The sequence below is a fragment of the Thalassophryne amazonica genome, chromosome 3 (assembly GCF_902500255.1).
Source record: "Thalassophryne amazonica chromosome 3, fThaAma1.1, whole genome shotgun sequence".
Classification (NCBI taxonomy): domain Eukaryota; kingdom Metazoa; phylum Chordata; class Actinopteri; order Batrachoidiformes; family Batrachoididae; genus Thalassophryne; species Thalassophryne amazonica.
Window position 1 is genome coordinate 95,399,782 of NC_047105.1, and position 25,912 is coordinate 95,425,693.

Sequence of the window (25,912 nt, forward strand, 5' to 3'; positions counted from 1 at the left end):
AACTAGCAGGTGTTCAACCCAAAAAAAGGGCTCTATTAGTCATTCAGTCTGTCAGGGGCTTTCCAAGGCCTTTTAGGTGCTTTCCCGCAGGCCACGTGCAGGGGCCTCAGGCCAGCTGCACCTGTGGCTGAGGCCACGTGCGGGGGGGGGCCTCAGGCCAGCTGCACCTGTGACTGAAGGTCTTTTAAAAAAATCAGTTGTAAATCCTTCACGTTTTAATGGGAGCGTTTGTCACATTGAAATAATGGCCTAACACCTGCTTAGGGTTCACTAGAGGACGCTTCCAATAGAAAACCATGTCTTGGGAATGAAATAAATAAAAAAGTCGAAGGAGGAGCGATGCCCGCGGGTCTCCAATAAATATATGAGCGCGGTTGTCACTTATTCAGTCTCTCTAGAGGACTCAGTTTGTCTAAGCTCTGTGTCGAAGGCTTAAATAAACTTAAAAACTCTGTGCATTTTATCTTGCTTAAGGCTGAATTATTCTAAAGTGTTGTGTCCTTTTCTAGCATATCACTTGCAATTAGTTTGTGTTATCTAAAAGACGACATCCCGAGAAGACTAAAGACGAGCCACGACACAAGCTTAAGTTTGGGTTGTTTTTTCTCTTCTCCTCTTCCCGGGGTTTGATGGGACGGTCCTCTGGGGAGGGGGGGGTTGGTATGGTTGTTTGTGTTTGTCTTTTTTTTTTTTTTTTTTAATGACTAAGCAGACTTTAACACACAGTCGGAAGAAGGCTGAGTGCACAGGTTCAAGAACTCCTGGCCAAAACTATGCAAAGTGAACAACTAAAGCAAGAGTCGACAGGAATGAACGCAAAGGTGGAGACTCTAACAGGTTTGCTAAATGAAACAGAGGGCAAGACCATTAAAGTCAACAAAGGATGTCTCTGCACTGGAGTGTCAGCTGCGGAGCAGTCTGCTGCAGACAGGCTCAGGGTGGGAAAGGATGAGCTCCAGGATGAGAGTGATGGTCTCGGCACGGAGTTCCCTGTTGACAGAGAAGAGGCGGCTGGAAGCGTGCGTTATCCAGCTGAGGGAAGAGCTGTTCTAAACATAGTCAGCTTTCTCTCCTGAAGTTCATCTCCAAGACGGTAGGAGGTAAAGAAGTTGTTACATGTTATGTTATGACCTTGCAGCCCTTCAGTCATCTCCAATACCACACGCATTCCCTGATTCTTCTCAGGTGCTCCTCCATGTGGATTTCCAGTATATATTTGCAGGTTCCATGCATAACTGGATTTTGCATCGTAGGCTGCCATATTTCGCAGGCTTGTTAGGCATGTACTGTCGGAAAGGACAGCATCCTCTGAACGAGGCTTTCATCGACAGTGACATTGGGGCCAGGATTATACAATAAAAGCAGGATTTCGACTCATTTATCCCAGACATCTCTGATCGCTGCAAGCTTGTGTCTCTCTCGTCAACCAGCTCTGGTGTCACGGTTGTCAAATCGGATCACGAGAGATCATGTGAAGTGTCTCCAAAGACGTTGCTCGGAAGATTGGCCTTCCATTCTCTTCATTCCATAAACTTGCAGTTGCTTCACCCTTTGACTTGTATACTCCAGCTAACACCAGAATTCTAATGTAAGCATGCAAGTCAATTGGATCCAGTGGCTTCCATTTCTTTTGAAAAACATGCCTCCCCTCCAAGTTTGTCATGTCGAGGATTATCTTCTCTATGGGTGGGGATATGAAGAGCTGAAATGCTGATTCAACATCATCAATTCTTGTTACAGCAAATGTTGTTGGACCAGGAGTCATTTTGATGACATTAGAAGATGACAATCTGCTTTGACTTTGGTGTGGTGATGTTGACCATTTTATTTCACCGTCTTTAGATGTCCATGTCCCCTGTGTGGGGACAATATAATACCTGGCAAAAATTATGGAATCACCGGCCTTGGATGATGTTCATTCAGTTGTTTAATTTTGTAGAAAAAAAGCAGATCACAGACATGACACAAAACTAAAGTCATTTCATATGGCAACTTTCTGGCTTTAAGAAACACTATAAGAAATCAAGAAAAAAAGATTGTGACAGTCAGTAATGGTTACTTTTTTAGACCAAGCAGAGGAAAAAAATATGTAATCACTCAATTCTGAGGAATAAATTATGGAATCACCCTGTAAATTTTCATCCCCCAAACTAACACCTGCATCAAATCAGATCTGCTCGTTGACATTGACCCTATGCTATGACATTGACCCTATGTGTCTTTTTGCAAGGAATGTTTTCATGACAATGACAGCCATCTCCCCAGTGCCTTTACCTGACATGCAGCCCCATATCATCAATGACTGTGGAAATTTACATGTTCTCTTCAGGCAGTCATCTTTATAAATCTTATTGGAACGGCACCAAACAAAAGTTCCAGCATCATCACCTTGCCCAATGCAGATTCGAGATTCATCACTGAATATGACTTTCATCCAGTCATCCACAGTCCATGATTGCTTTTCCTTAGCCCATTGTAACCTTGTTTTTTTTCTGTTTAGGTGTTAATAATGGCATTTGTTTAGCTTTTCTGTATGTAAATCCCATTTCCTTTAGGCGGTTTCTTACAGTTCGGTCACAGACGTTGACTCCAGTTTCCTCCCATTCGTTCCTCATTTGTTTTGTTGTGCATTTTTCGATTTTTGAGACATATTGCTTTAAGTTTTCTGTCTTGACGCTTTGATGTCTTCCTTGGTCTACCAGTATGTTTGCCTTTAACAACCTTCCCATGTTGTTTGTATTTGGTCCCGAGTTTAGACACAGCTGACTGTGAACAACCAACATCTTTTGCAACATTGCGTGATGATTTACCCTCTTTTAAGAGTTTGATAATCCTCTCCTTTGTTTCAATTGACATCTCTCGTGTTGGAGCCATGATTCATGTCAGTCCACTTGGTGCAACAGCTCTCCAAGGTGTGATCACTCCTTTTTAGATGCAGACTAACGAGCAGATCTGATATGATGCAGGTGTTAGTTTTGGGGATGAAAATTTACATGGTGATTCCATAATTTTTTCCACAGAATTGAGTGATTCCATATTTTTTTCTTCTGCTTGGTCTAAAAAAGTAACCGTTACTGACTGCCACAATCTTTTTTCTTGATTTCTTATAGTGTTTCTTAAAGCCAGAAAGTTGCCATTTGAAATGACTTTAGTTTTGTGTCATGTCTGTGATCTGCTTTTTTCTACAAAATTAAACAACTGAATGAACATCCTCCGAGGCCGGTGATTCCATAATTTTTGCCAGGGGTTGTAGCATTGTCGTCTGGCTCTGAAGGATCCTCCATCTCTGAAATCTGCATCATATCCCAGTTCATAAGCTGCGACAAAATTTCTTCAGATGTAAATCGTCTGGAGCTCATTTTTGGTGTATTTCTCAAAGAAAGGACATGGAAACTGACAAGAACAGGGGAGAGAATGTCCCTCTTCCACCACACCTGGTTCTGAATGGCTATTCAGGGGCAATGAAAATAAAGTAGATCAAAGAGACATGTTTATTTTGGATTTGAACAGCCACTTTGTGTCTGGGTCAAAATGACCCGCAACATCAAACTCTGTGCAGACACTCCACAACACATCAAAGTGTTCAGATTTTACACAGCAGTTCATGACCCTAGATGAGGAAAAGTCATAAAATTTCATGGGAAAAAAGTGAGGATAACCTGCACTTTGGCCAACACAAAAATTGAAATGGGTCAAATTGACCCGCAACATAATACAAGGGTTTTAAAAAGTGATGCAGAAGCTTCAATTCAATTTCAATTCAGTGTTCAATTTTTGATCATTTTTTAATTTTTATTTTTATGCATGCATAACAAGGACTTTTCTGACTTTTTCAAAGTCAGAATGCAAGCTTGAGCAGAAAGCTCAAACTGCCAGTCACTCTGGTACTGCCACATTCCGATCCAATGGCTGCACTTACTATCAGGCTGAATGGTCTGGAACTGCAGGACATAAATGCACAACTCAAGTGAACAGCTCTGGTTTTTAGATGGTTTAACTGTAGAAGACAGCGGAGGTCGGTACACGAAAAGGCAGTCCAGGAAAAGCAGCAGTACAAGAAACATCAGGCAATCAGGCGTGGTCAAAGCAACAGGCAGGAGATCAGGTACACACAAAGAGGCAGGCAGAACTAAGGAACGCAAGAACAGAGCTGGATTGAAGGCACAAGGCATGACATACTGGCGAGAGACAAACACACCCAGTGAGCTAAAATAACTGCAGGTGGTAATCAGCAAATCAGGGACAGGTGTGCCTGGAAAGCACCAGAACAGGGCGTGGCCAGAGAAAGAGAGAGAAACACCCAGCAAGAGAAGAAGCCAACCATACCCAATGAAACACAAAAAATAACTAACAGCACAAGAGAACAAACAACCCAAAACACCAAGCAAAACTCAAATCGTGACACTTACATATGAAACATAACAACAGGTACATAAGAAAAGGTGGCCTAATGAGTTGTAAATTACCCAAGCAGTGCCATTTGGCACCCTCTGGTCAGAATAGAATAGGATATTACCAATAAAAGAAATACCAAAAAAGAAAAGTGAAAAGAGAATATTGCATCTCCATCCAGATGTCACCTGGGGTGATGGACTTCAGCATGGTGAGGACAGACACGCCTGTCTCCTTAAGGGCCCTGTCCCACTGGGGAGAGGATTAATTGCACATGAATTGAGTATACAAATTGTGGGCGTTCGTTGTCGTCCGCAACAAAAATGGCCAAAAATGACAAATGTCCCAGTATAGATTACGGATATATTAATAATATATAGCGAATATATGATGAACAATCACGGTTATATAACGCATGTAGTGAGGAAACTGATCCAACACATTGAGATTATCACTGCAGTATTACAGGTGTATTATGAATGCATCGCGCACATGTTGCGCGTGCACGGCATCTGCATTGCGGTCATAAAATAAGCTCACTCGCTCCTTTCGGCATCACTGTTCACACCAACTATACAGCCTCTGGAGCATTTGCTGGACTAGGACAAGTTGATCACAGAGTCAATGTTTATTTTGTCATGCGAGGGTTAACTGTTCATGAGTTTGGGGAGCGGGAGGTGGGAAGCCGCTCGGGGTATGAGACGGTGTTTTCTTTTTTTTTTTTGAGAGTGTCACAGTTGTGGCTAAACAGCAACTCTTCCTTTTGTTGGTGTTAAGTAAAAGTCCTGGATTGCAGCAGCTATTACGTCTTTGTGGATTTACACAGCCGGACCGGCACTGACTGGCAGGTATGTTGCTTCTGCCACATGTAGTACTTTGGGTTTACGTGACGTGTTTGTTATGCATTCACAGATTGTCCACAAATGAGCTGCAAAACAGATGTAATAAAAATGCTTTATTTGTGGCCAATCTGTATGCATTCGCTACAACATATTTTAGTTTGTGATGTGGACGTGATGGGCACGATATATATCTGTTTTACACACTGTCCCGGTCCGCTGCCAAGCAGCAAATCCCCGTTAGTTGCGGATATCAGCGGTTAATGGCAGATATACCAGCGCATTAGAGTGAGTGTGCATTGTGTATGAATTGAGTATATATGGAGTATGTAGGCGGATATTATCCGCATCCAGATTTTTGAACAGCTCAAACATCCTGGCTGCGGACGGTGGTGCCTCTGCGGATGATCACGGGAGGGTGTTCGGATGACGGCCGACTCATACAGGCATGTACATGGATATTGCGGATGTTTGGCAAATATGGGCCAATTGTTGTGCGCAAGTCCATACACAAATCCTCCTAAACCGCCAGTGGGACAGGCCCTAAGATAAGGACCACCAGCCCGCATCAGCCTTACCCAATGAATTAGTGTGTGTGGGTGGGGGTGGAGGGTGGTAGAGAATTTAAAAACACATCTTTATTTACAATAAGCGGGAAGTGCGCATCACATCTGAGCATGCGTGGGTCAAACGGGGGCAAAAATCCAGCTACCACACTCACACTGCTCCTATTGAATTTTGTATACAGTAGCATTAGCGGACTGTAAAAGTTAAGGCTTACAGGGATTGTTTCAAAGGCTTTAAGCCTTAAGCGACCCATACAATAATGACAGGGGCGCATTGTGCTGTTTTCAAATGCTCGAACAGAATTTATAGGCTTGAAAGTTGTCTGAAAACACACGATTGCAAACCTCCGCCAAGTCCCAACAAAGACGGAAAGAAGAAGAAATATGGTCGTAAACCTCCGTTCATTCTACACAATTTCGCCACAGAAAAGAAAGATCCAGACGGACGTAAAAGACGGACTAAAATTGTAAGTTTCTTGCACATTTATTTGTCAGTATCCTGAAACCATGCCGCTGTTTCGTGCATCGGCGTAATCGACTGTAATGTCGCGCCATGAATGACGTGGCGCGTAATATTGTAAAATTGACATTGTTTCTATAAACAAACTGCATGCATGCAACATATCATTGTATGTCTGTCAACTTATCAAAACAAACGTGACACCAAAGAGGTTATATGTGAGACTCACTGTCATTGTCGTCATTATGAAGCCGGCGGAGTCGCGATTTCTCATCCCTGCTTAGCAAGTATTCTGCAATATCCACAGTTTCAGTCTCTGGACTTCGTCTAACCATCCGTCAGTTGCCTTCAAGGGGTCAGAAATTTGTTTTATCTCCAACTATCAACAAGCATGGATCATTTTCGACAGCAGTGCGCTCTTCCTCCTTTGTCGGCACTAATGGTACTTTCTGTACAGATGCAGCACACGCAAGCACAACCAGCTCTTCTTTCCATTTCTGTCTACTGCCGTACATAGTCCTGGTTGTAACAGGCAATCCGCGGAGCTTACAAAAATGCTTTAAATCGTCAACTTTCCAGCGGTTGAAATGATCCAAATCACAGCACTCTTCGCTGCTTTCCGCCGGCATAGCTTATGGGTTGGTAGCTGAAAACTTTAGCCTGCCCATAATGCTCCTTGTGGCCTGAGATGCGCACTTCGCTTATTGAGTTACATCACTCCCCCCCCCCCCCCCCCCCCCCCACACACACACACACACATCTACTGACATTGACTTCACAGACAAATGTCACAAGTGGAGCACCAAGCTCCCATCTTGCACAGACGAGAGAACGTCATTTACACACCATGTGTCCCTGAAGGTGTCCACATTATTAGTAAGAACATAAAACTGGAAATCCACTCTGATCCGGGCTGCGAAGAGTCCGTTCGGTATAACTCGGGGTCAACTGACCCCTGAGCTAAAACACATTTCTTCCGAGTCTTCCAGATGGCCAGCTTGGCAAGTCCACAAAGCAGGTTAATTAAAACATACAATTTCCTGGATTGTGCCTGATATTTATGACAAAAAATAAACAAGTACATAGTAAACAACAAACCAAACACATGAAACCACCTCCCCAACAACCCAAACAGCTCTGACAACCGGTGACACTGTTTCCCTAAGTGGACTAAAAGGACAAACCCCATCAACCCTTGGATCCAGGTGCGCCAGATACCCGTTTGTAGACAGAAGCCCATGTACAATCCCCCACTGGAGGTCCCTGTTTGTTTGCTTATCGGGGGTTTGTTCAGGCTTTGTCACCACACCACAGGAAACAAATTGGCACCAATAAACTCTGACCATTTCGACGCCTTCAACCCTGCCAAACAGCGCAAGTGTGACACTTTGATGCAGGTGTGATAGAGAGCCTTTTTACCAACACTCTCAAACTCCCCCAAATCGGATGTCCTGAAAGACAGGAGAGCCCCTTGCACCTCCTGCCATGCCCCCACAGCAGGCGAGACAGCGAGAGAGGGGAACAAATCCTCACATTCATCATCCCACTGGTCAGACAGAGCACGGTTCTCAGCAAATGCTCTGTGGGGCCCTGGCAGGGAAGAACACACCTCCTCCACTAACCTGAGCAGCATCCTGGAGGACCGAACTCCCATTGACTCCACCAACCTCACAACAGACGTGTGCAGCATAATTTTTTGCCACATTGAAAAAAACCCTATATACATATATAAAATGACAGTGATAAAATGACCCTTAAGAAGTTCCAATTTCAAGGCAAATAATTTAAATTGCCTCCAGAGTGATGTGGATGATGGGATTACAGCATGGAATTTGTTCTTTAAATATATGAGAGCACTACCACCTTTTCTCAGATGGCCACCATGGAAAGTATTGTAATCCTTAAGCTAAGTCTTTAGCTGTGATAGAGGTGTTAAGTCTCAAACAAGACAAGAACATTAGGAGCAGAAGCTTTTGCCCATATTTTAACTTGGTCCAGTTTAGGGAGTAGACATTTAGGTGAAAAATACCAAACCCAGATCTGGCTTTAAAAATTGTAAGACGTGCTTAAACAATTAATATCTAGGCCAGGATAATGCTGCATTTACACATAGGCTTCATGTCGTGGAGGTCGCAAGTGAGCGTGTTGATCCGTCTTGATTAGTGGTGATCCTTAATTGAGCATGACAGCGTTCTTCTCTGATGTGCACACAATTAAATCCTGCTGCACTGCATTATGCCGAAGAAGGACCGTGATGCCAAGTCGGCTAAAGGTTTCATTCCAGTGTTCATCAGCGTGCACCTGCAGGTGTTCCACCTGCTGCATGTGCCTGATGTTTGGGAAAACGCACGAGACGAGAGCTGTGTGGAACCACACATCTGGCTCTCAGTCTCCTCCTCCTCTCTGCACCACTCCGTGGCACAGAGCCCAACTAAGCATGCAGTCACAAAGTTGTTCTGCTGTGGATTTTGAGGAGCAAACTGGAGTGATCTGAATTGTTCAGCAGCTGATGGATGAATATGGGTGTGTGTGTGGAGACAATTCGCCTCATTCACAATGTGACAGAATTTAACAATGCGCTGTTATGTGCAATAGCGCAGAACAGCGTGCAACATTGCGGAACATTATTCTTGACCATGCGTAATGGTTCCTGATAATTCTCCAGCAACACGTGCCATTAATCGTAACGCGTGGTAACAGGTTGCAGCAGTTCCTGAGGACACCTGACGCCTCTGCTTCAAATCATCACATTCGTGATCAGCGGCCCAGAATATATACACTTTGTGACATTCGTGACTTGTCATTGTTATGTGTAAACGCAGCATTAGGTTGAACATTTCCTGATGGCAGAAGGGAGAGAACAATAAAAAAAAAAACCTTCCTTTTCACCAAATTCTGAGTTGGCACCAATTTATTTTTCCTAACCCCTGGTTTACTTTGGATTCTATGACATGCAACATATGTTACCCTGTAACATGATAACTAAGCATGACACTTGGTGCAAGCTATTCCTTTTTAAAACCCTATTAACTCAATGAATAATTTGCATCACTTTTTACCAAAATGGAAGCAACTTTAAGTTTTGACCCCTGTACAAAGTGAAATTGACCTTTGTCACCATTCTTGCTTTTACCATAACTCCATAACATTTAATCATGGACAGTCCAAACTATATCTTTTTGGAATTTTATGTTCAGATAAATGATGTGGCATAATTTTCATTATGACTGGAGCATTTTTAAATTTTGACCCCTATGCAATTCTTTAGTTGACCCCTACCTCACAGCCTATTGAAAATTCAATGAGAAACAAAATTTTCTGGTGTGATTTTCTGGTCTGCCTCTACTGGTGGTTGGCTCTCACTGCGGTATTGTATCACTTCCTGTTCCGGAGCACAGCGGTGTTTTTCTGTATCTGTTAGCTGTTTAATCTGCGCAGTTAGATTGATCTAGTTATCTAGATTACGATTTGTTTCCCAGTGTAATCTTTACGTGCCTTAACTAAAGCACTCCTTCTGCTGAATCACCTCTAAATTATTTACACATTATTCACTTTGCGTGTTTTTAGGAATCCGCTAGCTTAGCGTAGCTACTAGCTCTTAGCCGATTTAGCATGGCGGCTTCTCCTGTCTCTCCCGCACTTTTCTGCTCTGGGTGTGAAATGTTTAGTTATTCCTCGGCCTCCTTTAGCAGTAACGGTACTTGTAATAAGTGTAGCTTATTCGTAGCTTTGGAGGCCAGGCTGGGCGAATTGGAGACTCGGCTCCGCACCGTGGAAAATTCTACAGCTAGCCAGGCCCCTGTAGTCGGTGCGGACCAAGGTAGCTTAGCCGCCGTTAGTTCCCCCCTGGCAGATCCCGAGAAGCCGGGAAAGCAGGCTGACTGGGTGACTGTGAGGAGGAAGCGTAGCCCTAAACAGAAGCCCCGTGTACACCGCCAACCCGTTCACATCTCTAACCGTTTTTCCCCACTCGACGACACACCCGCCGAGGATCAAACTCTGGTTATTGGCGACTCTGTTTTGAGAAATGTGAAGTTAGTGACACCAGCAACCATAGTCAATTGTCTTCCGGGGGCCAGAGCAGGCGACATTGAAGGAAATTTGAAACTGCTGGCTAAGGCTAAGCGTAAATTTGGTAAGATTGTAATTCACGTCGGCAGTAATGACACCCGGTTACGCCAATCGGAGGTCACTAAAATTAACATTAAATCGGTGTGTAACTTTGCAAAAACAATGTCGGACTCTGTAGTTTTCTCTGGGCCCCTCCCCAATCGGACCGGGAGTGACATGTTTAGCCGCATGTTCTCCTTGAATTGCTGTCTGTCTGAGTGGTGTCCAAAAAATGAGGTGGGCTTCATAGATAATTGGCAAAGCTTCTGGGGAAAACCTGGTCTTGTTAGGAGAGACGGCATCCATCCCACTTTGGATGGAGCAGCTCTCATTTCTAGAAATCTGGCCAATTTTCTTAAATCCTCCAAACCGTGACTATCCAGGGTTGGGACCAGGAAGCAGAGTTGTAGTCTTACACACCTCTCTGCAGCTTCTCTCCCCCTGCCATCCCCTCATTACCCCATCCCCGTAGAGACGGTGCCTGCTCCCAGACTACCAATAATCAGCAAAAATCTATTTAAGCATAAAAATTCAAAAAGAAAAAATAATATAGCACCTTCAACTGCACCACAGACTAAAACAGTTAAATGTGGTCTATTAAACATTAGGTCTCTCTCTTCTAAGTCCCTGTTGGTAAATGATTATTCTGCCTAACAGAAACCTGGTTACAGCAGGATGAATATGTTAGTTTAAATGAGTCAACACCCCCGAGTCACACTCTGTCAGAATGCTCGTAGCACGGGCCGGGGCGGAGGATTAGCAGCAATCTTCCATTCCATCTTATTAATTAATCAAAAACCCAGACAGAGCTTTAATTCATTTGAAAGCTTGTCTCTTAGTCTTGTCCATCCAAATTGGAAGTCCCAAAAACCAGTTTTATTTGTTATTATCTATCGTCCACCTGGTCGTTACTGTGAGTTTCTCTGTGAATTTTCAGACCTTTTGTCTGACTTAGTGCTTAGCTCAGATAAGATAATTATAGTGGGCGATTTTAACATCCACACAGATGCTGAGAATGACAGCCTCAACACTGCATTTAATCTATTATTAGACTCAATTGGCTTTGCTCAAAAAGTAAATGAGTCCACCCACCACTTTAATCATATCTTAGATCTTGTTCTGACTTATGGTATGGAAATAGAAGACTTAACAGTATTCCCTGAAAACTCCCTTCTGTCTGATCATTTCTTAATAACATTTACATTTACTCTGATGGACTACCCAGCAGTGGGGAATAAGTTTCATTACACTAGAAGTCTTTCAGAAAGCGCTGTAACTAGGTTTAAGGATATGATTCCTTCTTTATGTTCTCTAATGCCATATACCAACACAGTGCAGAGTAGCTACCTAAACTCTGTAAGGGAGATAGAGTATCTCGTCAATAGTTTTACATCCTCATTGAAGATAACTTTGGATGCTGTAGCTCCTCTGAAAAAGAGAGCTTTAAATCAGAAGTGTCTGACTCCGTGGTATAACTCACAAACTCGTAGCTTAAAGCAGATAACCCGTAAGTTGGAGAGGAAATGGCGTCTCACTAATTTAGAAGATCTTCACTTAGCCTGGAAAAAGAGTCTGTTGCTCTATAAAAAAGCCCTCCGTAAAGCTAGGACATCTTTCTACTCATCACTAATTGAAGAAAATAAGAACAACCCCAGGTTTCTTTTCAGCACTGTAGCCAGGCTGACAAAGAGTCAGAGCTCTATTGAGCTGAGTATTCCATTAACTTTAACTAGTAATGACTTCATGACTTTCTTTGCTAACAAAATTTTAACTATTAGAGAAAAAAATTACTCATAACCATCCCAAAGACGTATCGTTATCTTTGGCTGCTTTCAGTGATGCCGGTATTTGGTTAGACTCTTTCTCTCCGATTGTTCTGTCTGAGTTATTTTCATTAGTTACTTCATCCAAACCATCAACATGTTTATTAGACCCCATTCCTACCAGGCTGGTCAAGGAAGCCCTACCATTATTTAATGCTTCGATCTTAAATATGATCAATCTATCTTTGTTAGTTGGCTATGTACCACAGGCTTTTAAGGTGGCAGTAATTAAACCATTACTTAAAAAGCCATCACTTGACCCAGCTATCTTAGCTAATTATAGGCCAATCTCCAACCTTCCTTTTCTCTCAGAAATTCTTGAAAGGGTAGTTGTAAAACAGCTAACTGATCATCTGCAGAGGAATGGTCTATTTGAAGAGTTTCAGTCAGGTTTTAGAATTCATCATAGTACAGAAACAGCATTAGTGAAGGTTACAAATGATCTTCTTATGGCCTCGGACAGTGGACTCATCTCTGTGGTTGTTCTGTTAGACCTCAGTGCTGCTTTTGATACTGTTGACCATAAAATTTTATTACAGAGATTAGAGCATGCCATAGGTATTAAAGGCACTGCGCTGCGGTGGTTTGAATCATATTTGTCTAATAGATTACAATTTGTTCATGTAAATGGGGAATCTTCTTCACAGACTAAAGTTAATTATGGAGTTCCACAAGGTTCTGTGCTAGGACCAATTTTATTCACTTTATACATGCTTCCCTTAGGCAGTATTATTAGATGGTATTGCTTAAATTTTCATTGTTACGCAGATGATACCCAGCTTTATCTATCCATGAAGCCAGAGGACACACACCAATTAGCTAAACTGCAGGATTGTCTTACAGACATAAAGACATGGATGACCTCTAATTTCCTGCTTTTAAACTCAGATAAAACTGAAGTTATTGTACTTGGCCCCACAAATCTTAGAAACATGGTGTCTAACCAGATCCTTACTCTGGATGGCATTACCCTGACCTCTAGTAATACTGTGAGAAATCTTGGAGTCATTTTTGATCAGGATATGTCATTCAAAGCGCATATTAAACAAATATGTAGGACTGCTTTTTGCATTTACGCAATATCTTTAAAATCAGAAAGGTCTTGTCTCAGAGTGATGCTGAAAAACTAATTCATGCATTTATTTCCTCTAGGCTGGACTATTGTAATTCATTATTATCAGGTTGTCCTAAAAGTTCCCTAAAAAGCCTTCAGTTAATTCAAAATGCTGCAGCTAGAGTACTGACGGGGACTAGAAGGAGAGAGCATATCTCACCCATATTGGCCTCTCTTCATTGGCTTCCTGTTAATTCTAGAATAGAATTTAAAATTCTTCTTCTTACTTATAAGGTTTTGAATAATCAGGTCCCATCTTATCTTAGGGACCTCGTAGTACCATATCACCCCAATAGAGCGCTTCGCTCTCAGACTGCAGGCTTACTTGTAGTTCCTAGGGTTTGTAAGAGTAGAATGGGAGGCAGAGCCTTCAGCTTTCAGGCTCCTCTCCTGTGGAACCAGCTCCCAATTCAGATCAGGGAGACAGACACCCTCTCTACTTTTAAGATTAGGCTTAAAACTTTCCTTTTTGCTAAAGCTTATAGTTAGGGCTGGATCAGGTGACCCTGAACCATCCCTTAGTTATGCTGCTATAGACGTAGACTGCTGGGGGGTTCCCATGATGCACTGTTTCTTTCTCTTTTGCTCTGTATGCACCACTCTGCATTTAATCATTAGTGATTGATCTCTGCTCCCCTCCACAGCATGTCTTTTTCCTGGTTCTCTCCCTCAGCCCCAACCAGTCCCAGCAGAAGACTGCCCCTCCCTGAGCCTGGTTCTGCTGGAGGTTTCTTCCTGTTAAAAGGGAGTTTTTCCTTCCCACTGTAGCCAAGTGCTTGCTCACAGGGGGTCGTTTTGACCGTTGGGGTTTTACATAATTATTGTATGGCCTTTCCTTACAATATAAAGCGCCTTGGGGCAACTGTTTGTTGTGATTTGGCGCTATATAAAAAAATTGATTGATTGATTGATTGAAGTGGCCAGTCCCTTTTTCAAAAGAGTAATGTCCATTTTAAGGATTTCTCTGTAAATATTCTGTTATCTGCTGCTCTGCAGTGCATAATCATCACTTAGTTGGTACTGCTGCTTAATCATATATTAAGTTTTTTTTTCTCCTCCAATTTCATGCTTAGTTCCTCCTCACTTCAGGAACAATGTAAAATAAATCACCAAGATGAGGGCAGAAAAAAACCTGTCCACTAGTACAGTTAATTATTTCTGTGAGCAGAGGTTGTTTGTTCAGGCAGCACAGTGTCTTAGTGGTTAGCACTGTTGCCTCACAGCAAGAAGGTCATGGGAATGATTGCCACCTGTGGCCTTTCTGTGTACAGTTTGCATGTTCTCCCCCTCTATGCGTGTGGGTGTGAATGTGTTTGTCTGTCTGTATGTGGCTCTGTGACAGGCTGGCGTCCTGTCCAGGGTGTACCCCGTCTCACACCGTATGACTGCTGGGATAGGCTCCAGCCCCACGTAACCCTTAATTGGAGTAAGCGGTTGTAGATGAGCAAGTGTGAGGTTGTTTGTTCCCACCTTTGAGTATATGCAGAGGCTTTTTCTGACTTGATTTCATGACGGATGGAATTACACTGATGAAAAATATAAATGTAACACTTTTGTTTTTGCCCCCCATTTTTATGAGCTGAACAAAAACCTATTTCTGTCAAATATCGTTCACAAATCGATCAGTCTAACTCTGTATTAGTGAGCACTTCTCGTTTGTCCAAATAACCCATCCCCACCTCACAGGTGTGGGCATATCAAGATACTGGTAAGACAGCATGATAATTGCACAGGTGTGCCTTAGGCTGGCCACAATAAAGGCCACTCTGAAATGTTCAGTTTTTATCACCAGCTCAATGCGCACAGATATTGCAAGTTTTGAGCGAGCGTGCAATTGGGCACAGCAGTTTCGTTGGAAAGTGGGCGCTAAAGGGGTAAATATGATGCATGTGATGTAATTTCCTTACTTCGAGGGGAAAAAAATGTGATATTTCCTCTGAGTTTTGGGGCAAATTAAACACAAACAAAGTGAAAATGCAAAGAAAAGTGACAATGTCTTGAGAAAGTGGTCGTGTGTTGCGATTTGTTTATGGATGATGTGGACATCGAAGCGGAATCGATAGTCGTATTGATAAAATCTCATAAATACCCATCCCTACTCGCGAACAAGAACTCCAGATACTAAAACTACTCCACTTTGGGCAATAACTGTTCTCAGATCTCGAGGAGACAAATCCACCCTTTTCTGGCAGAGGACCTTGGTCTCAGATTTGGAGGTGTTGATTCTCATCCCATTTTGATGCCGAGTCTCAAGTGACTCGGCATCAAAACTGTTCAGTGCGCATTGGAGGTCACTGTCTGATGAAGCCAACAGTGACCTTCCCTGGATCACCACATTGTTGTGGTGGATTAGTTTGTGTGCTTCAGTGATCCTGAGAGCTATGTGTCTGGAGCATTGCTCCTGGTACGGCCACTGTTTCGCACATGGTCCCAACGAGGAGACAGACCAGGGCAGTTCAATAAGACTCTTTATGATGTACGCCGTAGAGGACAGAGTCACCTCACCTGGATTAGGGAAACCGGGCCACCTCCTGGAGCATGGCTGGGCTGCACGCGCCTGGTGGGTGGGGTGAAACAACCATGAGGCTGGTTGGGCTCAGCCAAAAAAAACAAACAAACAACACCACAAAAAAACAAAACCATGGTGTCCACTTCCATGTGGGCAGTGGATAGGGACAAATACAGGACCCACATGGACTGACACTCTGTGACCATAAAGATAACTCAAAATTGGCTGGACAGATTTCATTCGCATTTGGTGGGCATAATACTTGGATAGATATCTAGAGGTGATTTGATTTTGGAGTAGTTTGGTCAAAGGTCAAGTTCAAGGAAATCCTGGTTCAAAAAACAGATTTTTTTCTGTGTATCTCAACAACAAAGAAGCCTTGATGGATGATCTAGAGCATATATTGATCGACAAAATATTTGATTGATTAGTACGAACTCCATAATGAAGTCAAACAGACGTCATATGATGACATAGCCAAAGACATCATTACAAACACGTATATTTGCTTGTACATTCATTTTGTGGCATGCAGAGTGCATAGGGCAGGGGTGCCCAAGTTCGGTCCTCGAGATGTACCTTCCTGACACTCTAGTTGTCACCCTGTTCCAACACACCTTGTACCCAATGAAAGGCCCATTAGCAGGTTTTAATGACCCTTTTTTGTTTAGATAAGCGGCGCGAGTGGCTCCACACGTACCAGCTGGCTTTTATTTCTTCCACATAAGCGGCGCCATATGCTGTGCCTGGCACGGTTCCTGATCGACGGACACGGGGCGCAATGCACAAACTACTCGCACCAGTTCATGCACGCCAGCCCGGTGTGCACGATGTTTCGTGCATGATGTTTCAGAGTGTTTGTGTGTTTTGCCGTTTCGTCCAAACCTGTCCAAACTTTGCACTATGTCTGAAGGGGGCCCTGACCAAGCAACACTGAGATGGACATGGATATTACATTTCTCGGCTCATATGTCATTCCAGCACGGGGCGGCATACATATTAAATGTGTGTTTGTGTGATTTAGTTTAATAAGGTCAATGTAAGGACATAATATATTTGTAAATATGTTAAAAATACATGGATGACACAAGAAAGTGTGGAAACACTTATTTCCATTGTAGTCCATTTAAAAACAGGTGAGATAACAGAAGTAAATAAAATATAAAATAATAATGATAGTAATAGTGTATATATGATAACAAGAACCTAAAGAATTTATAAATACATTAAGAAAGCAAATTAACATTTAAAAATTATGTAATTGGCAGGAAATAGAAGGGGTCATTCTGAATTCACAAACTACAAGCACGATGTTTCGTGCATGATGTTTCAGAGTGTTTTGCGCTGTTTTGCCGTTTTCGTCCAAATGCTGTCCAAAGTTTGCACTATGTCTGAAGGGGCCCTGACCAAGCAACACTGAATGGACATGGTAATTACATTCTCGGCTCATATGTTATTCCAGCAGGAGGGCGCATACATATTAAATGTGTGTGTGCGTGATTTTATTTAATAAGGTCAATGTAATGACATAATATATTTGTAAATATGTTAAAATACATGGATGACACAAGAAGTGAAAACACTTATTCCATTGTAGTCCATTTAAAAAAACAGGTGATGAATACAGAAGTAATAATAAAATATAATAATAATAATGATAGTAATAGTGTATATATGATAACAAGAACCTAAAGAATTTATAAATACATTAAGAAAGCAAATAACATTTAAAAATTATGTAATTGGCAGGAATAGAAGGGGTGATTCTGAATTCATCAAACTACAGTGGTCCCTCGCTATAACGCGGTTCGCTTTTGCGGCCTCGCAGTTTCGCGGACTTTTTTTAGTCCAATTTTGCATGCTTTTTTTGTTTTTTTTTTTTTTTTACAGCGCAGCTTGGTTCTGCGTCCTCATCAAGCAGGCCGGTCGCGGCACCGCAAAGGGAGAGTACACGCATTGTTTCTGCGTGTCTGTTTATAAGAATCTTCTCGCCCAGAGAAAAAAAGAGCGCCAACAACTACCCATAACTGTGTTCTTCACTTGGAAAAAGAACCTGCACCGAGGTATGACTCGGTGGAAAAGAGGATGAAGAGGTTTTTAGAAACGTAACTCCCGCGATAAACGAATGGCCACTGTATTCCAACTCATCCATAGAAACTTTGCATCATCTGTTACCACCCTTGAAAAATGTCATTCTTACCTATTTTATAAATATTACCCATTCTAGAAACCCGTGGTCCCACGGGCAACACACTAGTCAGGTTTATACTTTCAAACTGAACTTTCTAGCTAAGTGGAGACAGCTTAAAGTAAAACAATTTCTTTCAAGGTTCAAAAGGTGCAGCCTTCAAATGATTTTTTTTTAAATTGCAGTTGCTGTTGTTTTTGTTCTGAATCATTACATGCCCAGAAGCTTTTCAAAACAAAAATGATGTTATAGGACTTTAAAAGTGGCTGCTTGAATGACTGCGAAGCACAATTTACGAAAGTTAATGGATATGGAATTAAAAGTTGTCTCATTAATATTGTAAATGCACACAGGGTGATCTACAAATAATCATTGATTTGCGAATGTGTTCAGATATCTGCAAATGCAAATTTCATATTTGTAACTTGTAAATTGGTCTTTGCAAATAATGTTGTATTGCAAATATAAAACTTAATTTGTAAACAAAAAATTACATTTGTAAAACTGGAAATTGTATTTGTGAATTGAGTTTCAGCATTGAATGGAACCACACTGGAACCACACTGCCATCTAGTGTATATCCAGTGTGCATGAGTGTGTATTGTAAATCAGTCGGCATTTGTTTGTGGATCTGTTGCGAAAAGAATGTCTCAAATGACGTCGCCAGGAAAGCGATGAATGCATGTAATTGGTGATCCCACAAATGCTGAAACTCAATTCACAAATACAATTTCCAGTTTTACAATATTTTTTTTTTTTTTTTTTTATAAATTAAGTTTTATATTGCAATACAGCATTATTTGCAAAGACCAATTTACAAGTTACCAATATTGAAATCTGCATTGTGGATATCTGAACACATTTGCAAATCAAGGATTATTTGTAGATCACCCTGTGTGCATTACAATATTAATGAGACAATTTTAACTCCATAAATGGATGGTAAGTACAACAAATAGAAGTCCACCTCCCACTCCCCAAACATTAGTACTCTTTGTTTGACTTTGTTGTCAAATATTATAGGAACATCAGATGAGGATGAAGACTAAGCCCCATAAATTAATTATTAACTGAAATATGATTAAAATCTTAAGTGTAATAATATAATATTCTGTATCTCTTAATCAAGCATTTGTACCAGACATTTGTGTAAAGCCCGTATCTCACGGCGTGTGTGAATGCTGATGACGTAGCTAATTTTGGGTTTACCTCAGTGATCATAAAAGGTTGCAAAACAATTGCAAACAGTTTTTAGGGTCAAACTATTATTTCTTGTTTCAAATACTATTTTGAATATGTTCAAAATTTCTTAGTGAATCTATCTTGTTTTTTTTATTTTATCTTTGTAAAACAGTTAAGCTTTTGTAAACAGCTGTACTGCCATGTCGGCTAATGTTCTTTTGGTTTGCAGCCACTCTCTGACCCAAACAGTGTCCCTTTTGTTCTTCCTTTTTTTCTTTTTCTTAAGGGCCTTTCACATTGAAAGCGTCAGCGTGAGTGCTTTAACAGCTTCTCAATGCGTTGTAACGCCAGGCTGAGGCGTTTCCAACGCGTCGGTGACGTCAGACCGCTTCGTTTCGGAAGCGGCAAGGGGGGGGCGGAGATTGCGGCTGCGTCACACTCTGGCTGTTTTCCACAACGTGAAAAAGTTCAGCAATCGCCATCTTGAATTTGCGTTGCCTGAACCACAAAAAGCTTTAAAAAACAGGAGTAGAACGATTCTTCTCCAATCACCCTGCTGGGAGAAGCTTTTTTCAGCTACTTTTTGGAATGACGCCGACCCGAGGGGACGACTGACGACTTGGTGGTATAGACGATCGAACCGTGACAGCGGGCCGACCCACATGGAGAAGCCGGCCTTCGGGCAACCATCCTGGGCAGACCGAGGCAGGCAGCCGGTGATGGAGCAAAACCCACTCAGTCCGAAATCTCCCACTTTTTGGATATTGCAAGTCCCAGTTTGCCCAACAGAGTTTAATTCTGCAGCTTTATCGAGGTGAGGATAAAATAAAAGTAAAACGTGATGTTTCTGCACTGCTGTGAAGGTTTATTGATCGGCTAACATTAGCTTAGCTTTTTAGCACAGTTGTTCTGAGTGAACGCTTTAATTTGTAGATGGTTCAGTCTTTCTTATTTTTACCAAATAAAGCTACAGCTTTTTTTCGGAGACCACAAATTTCAACTTTAAATCAGCATTTCTGCTTTTCAGCAACACCACCAGAGTTCAAAGCTGCAGAAGAGACCTTTATCTGGTCCAGAGAATCCACCATAACATCACCTGCTTCTAAATAAAAGTCTCTTTCAACAGCAACTATTTTATTATTTTTTAAAAAGCTGTTTTATTTTATATTTTAACAATAAATGAACGGATCATTAAAAATGTCCACAAATCAAAGTCCAAAGACATTTGCACAAGTAGAAGCTCTCCACTTATTGTGCTCAAATTCATATTTTAGAAATGACTCTGTCCTGATAACAATATTAAAGTCAATTACATATTTTGGTGAAATTACAAGTTGAAATGGCCATTAAAAAAATATTCATCATGAGGTTTATGTCACAGAAATCCTACTTTACAATCACACTGCAGTCATTGTTAAATTATTTCCTGTTGCATTTATAATAAACATTGTATTTATTTACAGTGTCTGTTTTTCTGGTTGAAATGAGATAAGTAATCTACCAGACTTTAAAAAATGTACAAGTTTCCATGTTATTTTATTTGTCTAAAAATAAATGTCTGAGGTTCCTTATGTTAAACAAGAAATTATCTAATCTGAAATAACAGGTGGTTTAATTTACAGATGAAAGGTTTCTAAAGAACCATTTATTGATTTATTTAGCTATTTAATTGCAAGTGTTCTAAACTTTTGTAACATTAATCAGAAATTCTGAGGTAACAAACAACACAAAAAAAACATTCCAAGGATTTTTCTTCAGAAAACTGCTCTATAAATGAACAGTCCTGTGACACATTTCTGTTTTTGTACAGATCAGTGGTTTCTGCACCAATCCATTTGTATAGATCAGTGGTTTCTGCACCAATCCGTTTGTATAGATCATGTGTTTCTGCACCAATCCGTTTTGTACAGATCAGTGGTTTCTGCACCAATCCGTTTTGTACAGATCAGTGGTTTCTGCCACTAGTCTTCCATGTTTTGGCCGACGGACAGCGCGAAGCTACGTCACGGCGACGCGCGTTGAAAGTTGGATCGGATTGAACTTGACCGCGACAGCCTGCTGACGAGCGGCAATGCGTGCTCCCGTCAGAAGTGTCATTTTAGCTCGGCTTTTGATGCGACGCTCTGACGCATCTAAGAAGCAATGCGCCTCATTGAAATAATGCTTTTAGACCGATTTTGTGACGCTTTGACGCGTCTGGACGCTTTCAGTGTGAAAGGCCCTTTACTCCTTTCCTTTTTCCTTTTCTTCTGTAGCAGAATAGCTGCAGCAGCCAGACAAAACAGTTCTGACATTCATCAGCATTCACCGATCCTTGAAATACAGACTTGATTTTCTCCAAAAATATTGATGAAACCAAAAATCATATTTGTCAGCATTTGCCATTCCAAATGTTCTTTGTGTTTATTTTTGTAGAATCCAAGTGCCTGATTCTCTTTAGCTTCATGCTTTTTTATACAGAAATTTAAAGTATCTTAGTATTTACTTGAAATCATTTTATTCTTCTCACCTAATTACTTGATCATAAAATGAGTTGTTATTGCTATAACTGAGTTAAATCCTAATTCAAAATGTGTGTTACTGTACAGTCATCGATTCTAAGTGGCTTTGTTCTGAAATTGAACACATTCATAGCATTCTAAGATAGGATAGCAGTGTGGCTGATAAGGAGGATCATTTATTTTTGTTTGAATAAAATACAATCTAGCTGAGGGTAGGATTAAAAATACTCCAGGATCTTCATGATTTGTCAGAATGGGAGCAAATATGTTTATTTCACCCAAAGCTTTAATTCAAGGGGTATAACAAAAAATATCACATTAGTCATTTAGGAGTTACAGACATCTTTATGCAGGATGTCTCCCCCCCATTTGCATCTTTTCAGAGGCTAAAAGTAAATCTAAGGGTTTGTTGTTAATGCCAATAATTGCTTTTACAGCCAGTTTTTTATACAAGTCAGAGGATGGATACCTAAACATTTACAAGGCAATGACTATGCCTCAGACTTGATTTACATAAATTGTCATACAACTGGCATGGTACTGCATGGTTAAACTGTGATTCTCAAGACCTGAGCCACCATGCAAGAAAACAAGTGAGGGAAGCCATTATTCTCCACCATGAAGCTGCCACTGGTTGTGCGACATGCAAACATTGCACTACGTACAGACTCTGTGATGGTGTACAGAGGTAAAATTGCAATATAATGCATGCTAAATACCCTCAGCCGTATGAGCATTGTGTTCTTTGCAGTTATTTAATTAGTTATTAAGATCCTATTGTCTTATGTACAATTTGTACATGTTCAGTAAAGCCCTTCTATCTGTTAATCAATCTAAAATAATATTTACGTTTTAAGAGCGGAAGTTGTGCAACAGAAGGAATATTTGTAGGTCGCCCTCTGTACATTTGCGGGTATTAATCAGAAAAATTTAACTCCATAGGAAGTTAGCTTTGAGTTAGCGGACGTTAGCGTGCACGCTGTTAGACATATTTGTGTGTTTATCTATTTTCTTATTTCGTTTGCTTTGCTATTTGTTTACTTAAATGGTTATATTCTTACTTTGATACACTTTTAGTGTGTTATTTGCAGTGTTGCCACAGTTACTTTGAAAAAGTAATCCAATTACTGATTACTGATTACTCCTTGAAAAAGTAACTTAGTTACTTTACTGATTACTCAATTGTAAAAGTAACTAATTAGATTACTAGTTACTTTTTTAGTTACTTTTCCCAGCTGCCGACAACAACCCACATCAACATGACAATGATACCTGTTTTGCCAAAACTTACTTTATAGTCACCCTTTCTTGACTTCAATGAAAATAAATACTTGTTTTATAAAAAGTAAAATAAAGACCTCTTTCTTGACCTCATATTTAACTGTTGACAGCACTGTAACAGTAAAACTTGCAATTTCGAACCTACATTGTTTATAAATGTAACTATTAAATTCATTCTAGCATTTTTCTAACATTTAAATTCTCTCTAAATATTTTACTTGTCGAAATTAATATTATTTTAAGTAGTATTAGTAGATGTAGTAAAAAAAGGCTTCAAAATTGCACCTTTAATCTAGCGGTGTTGTGAGGGGGGCACATCCCTGCCCCACGCCCCCATTCCATCCTGATTCGCCCCTACTTTTGGCGTTTGAGCACAAAGAATGGATAACATTTATTTATGCAGAAAACGTGACCAGATTTACAGGTAAGAAAGTTTTATTGTGTTTTCACATCATGTGGTCCTCAGAAGAGAGTTTAGGTGCATTTGAGTGGAAAATAGTGTTAGTTGTTGACGCGTCGCGGAGGATCAGCTGTTTTAACATGCAGATATGGAGCGGCTCAGCTCAGCTCTAAATAAAGGAGGAAAAAAAGTATAAAAATGTCTTTGTAGAGCTCAGTGCAGGTGTGCTGATCACCGTGCTTTAAGAGGAGACGACGAGTCGAGCAGCTGCAAAAAACCTTGGATGATAAGCTCACAGCTTGCTGAAAGTGGGCAGTTCAGTCGAACCCCGACCCCCTGCCCACAGACCAAGTTTAATGCTGCTATCGACCCACAATGAAAAATAATAGTAACGCACAGTGACATGGAGAAGTAACTTTAATCTGATTACTGATTTGGAAAGATTAACGCGTTAGATTACTCGTTACTAAAAAAAGTGGTCAGATTAGAGTACTGGCATCACTGGTTATTTGTCTAAATGTGCATGTCAAACTGGGTTGAACCGCTTTTACCACTTGGAACAAAGACATTCAAGTTACATTATAAATCATATGTCCCGTTATTGCACAGGTTATGGACAGGGGGTGGGACCTCCCCTGAATGCTCATGGGGACCAATAAGGGAAGGATTTTGCGAAAGAAGGTCCGCCTTTGTCACGCCCATGTTGTGCTTTATAAAAACTGTTTTAGTCTATTGTTCATGGTTCTGAATGGATGGATCTCCTGCGAGAGAGACGTTTTTCAGAACCTAGGCCTGTTTCTCAATGTGACTTTGAATAAATTTAAAACTGCAAAATAGTTTGACTTTTTAAGGGACAGTATTACAGTAAGAACTGGGTAGATTTAACAAGGCTAAGGGGCCCTTCACACAGTACGAATAAGTACAAATCAGGGCGAATCATGGTGGAACAGCTCATATAAGTGAACCACGAAAACACTGAGCCGACGGGCAGGGTGAACGATGCCGCTGCAATGGTTTCGTGCACGCGATGGTGTTATGCACGAGCGTGCACCAAACCGATGCAGCGGGAGCACACTGCGAGCAGCTGGAGCATGTGTAACTACATCGCGCAGCTGCTGTGGAAAAAAAAGAAAAATATATGCCACCCATGGGATTCGAACCTGTAATTTACAAAAGCTCTGATTGTCAGCCTGAAACTTTACCACTGAGCTACCACTGCTGTCCTTTAAAAGAAGAAGGACATGAATGTATTAAAAAAAAAGTAAAACCACACACCATAAAAAACACTGCATTTTATTGAATCCCTGTTATCATCCGGCCCTGCGCACATGTCTGGCTCGACATGCGTGTCTTGTGGACGGCACACCGCAGGAGAGACACCGCGTCATGTGGAACAGAGCTCACGTGGGTGACGTGGCATTCAGATTGCCCGCTGCGTGTTATGGTCTGATGCTCTGTTTCACCTGGACAGCCGGTCAATATGCGTGGCGTGCACTCGCTCGCTGTAGCCCATCGCATCGCATGTTAGTTGGTGTCCGTCCAAACACAATGTACGTGTTCCCCAGCTGAGACGTCCAGAACCAGAGATCTCCACAGCAGCTTCTTTCGGCGGACACACCCCCTGTCCTTCCAGCGCACACACCAATGTGTCACTCTTCGTCTGTGTTATGTGAGCTGTCAGTGAGTCTCTGGTCAGCAGCTGACAGGCACCTCACTGTGCAGTGTGCGCTCAGACCTGCCTGTCCTGCCCCCATGTGATCATGTCTGTGCAGCATATATATCAGCATGTTGTGCAAGTGTGCGCCCCGAACCACACGTATGCCACATGTGTTTTGGGGGCTCGTGGGGGGAGCATGACACACACGCACACGTGCGAGATACATGTACTACATGTGTGTTGCTTTTTGCAAAGCCACACTCGTGGGGCACTTAGACAAATTTCACATCCAGCTCAACAGTGATCGTCTGCTGACTGTTTTTGTGCTAATAGTGCAAATTGTCACACATTTTCTAAGTGCCCAGTGAGCGGTGTTTGATGTTCGTGTGTGTCACCTGGAATTTGGCCGACACCTGCCACGAGAAGGATCGAATGAGCTCTCACAGCGTACACTCTGTCTTTCAGCTGTAGCAACAGGTGTACGAGGCGTTAGAGGCAACTCTGATTTTACACGTATTGCATATGATTCCTGCTTCATGCGCACTTCACGCGCAATTCGACCACATATGTACTATGTGTGAAGGGGCCCTAATGTCTGCAATATGTCTTGTAAATGACTCCAGAGGTGTTATCAGGTTACAAAAACAGCGTTTTCAGTTTTAGAAGTGTTTATTTCTTGCTAGCTTTTCCATAATATATGACAAAGAGGATATATTTACACACAAATGAAATGAAGTTTTGCAGCTAGCTACCAGCCTGTGATGCCACCATGATAATGTCTGCGAAATGTCTTGTAAATAAGTTCAGAGGTGTAATTAGGTTCCAAAAATAGCATTTTCAGTTTTAGAAGTGTTTGTTTCTCGCTACCTTTCACATAATATATAAGAAAC

General features: G+C 41.5%; 1 protein-coding gene across 1 annotated transcript in view; it reads left to right on the forward strand.

Moving 5' to 3' along the window:
• The window catches only part of LOC117507295 (solute carrier family 2, facilitated glucose transporter member 9-like), a 389,118-nt gene that overhangs the window by 61,055 nt on the left and 302,151 nt on the right, over nt 1-25,912 (forward strand). The gene's annotated exons all lie outside the window — the stretch shown is intronic.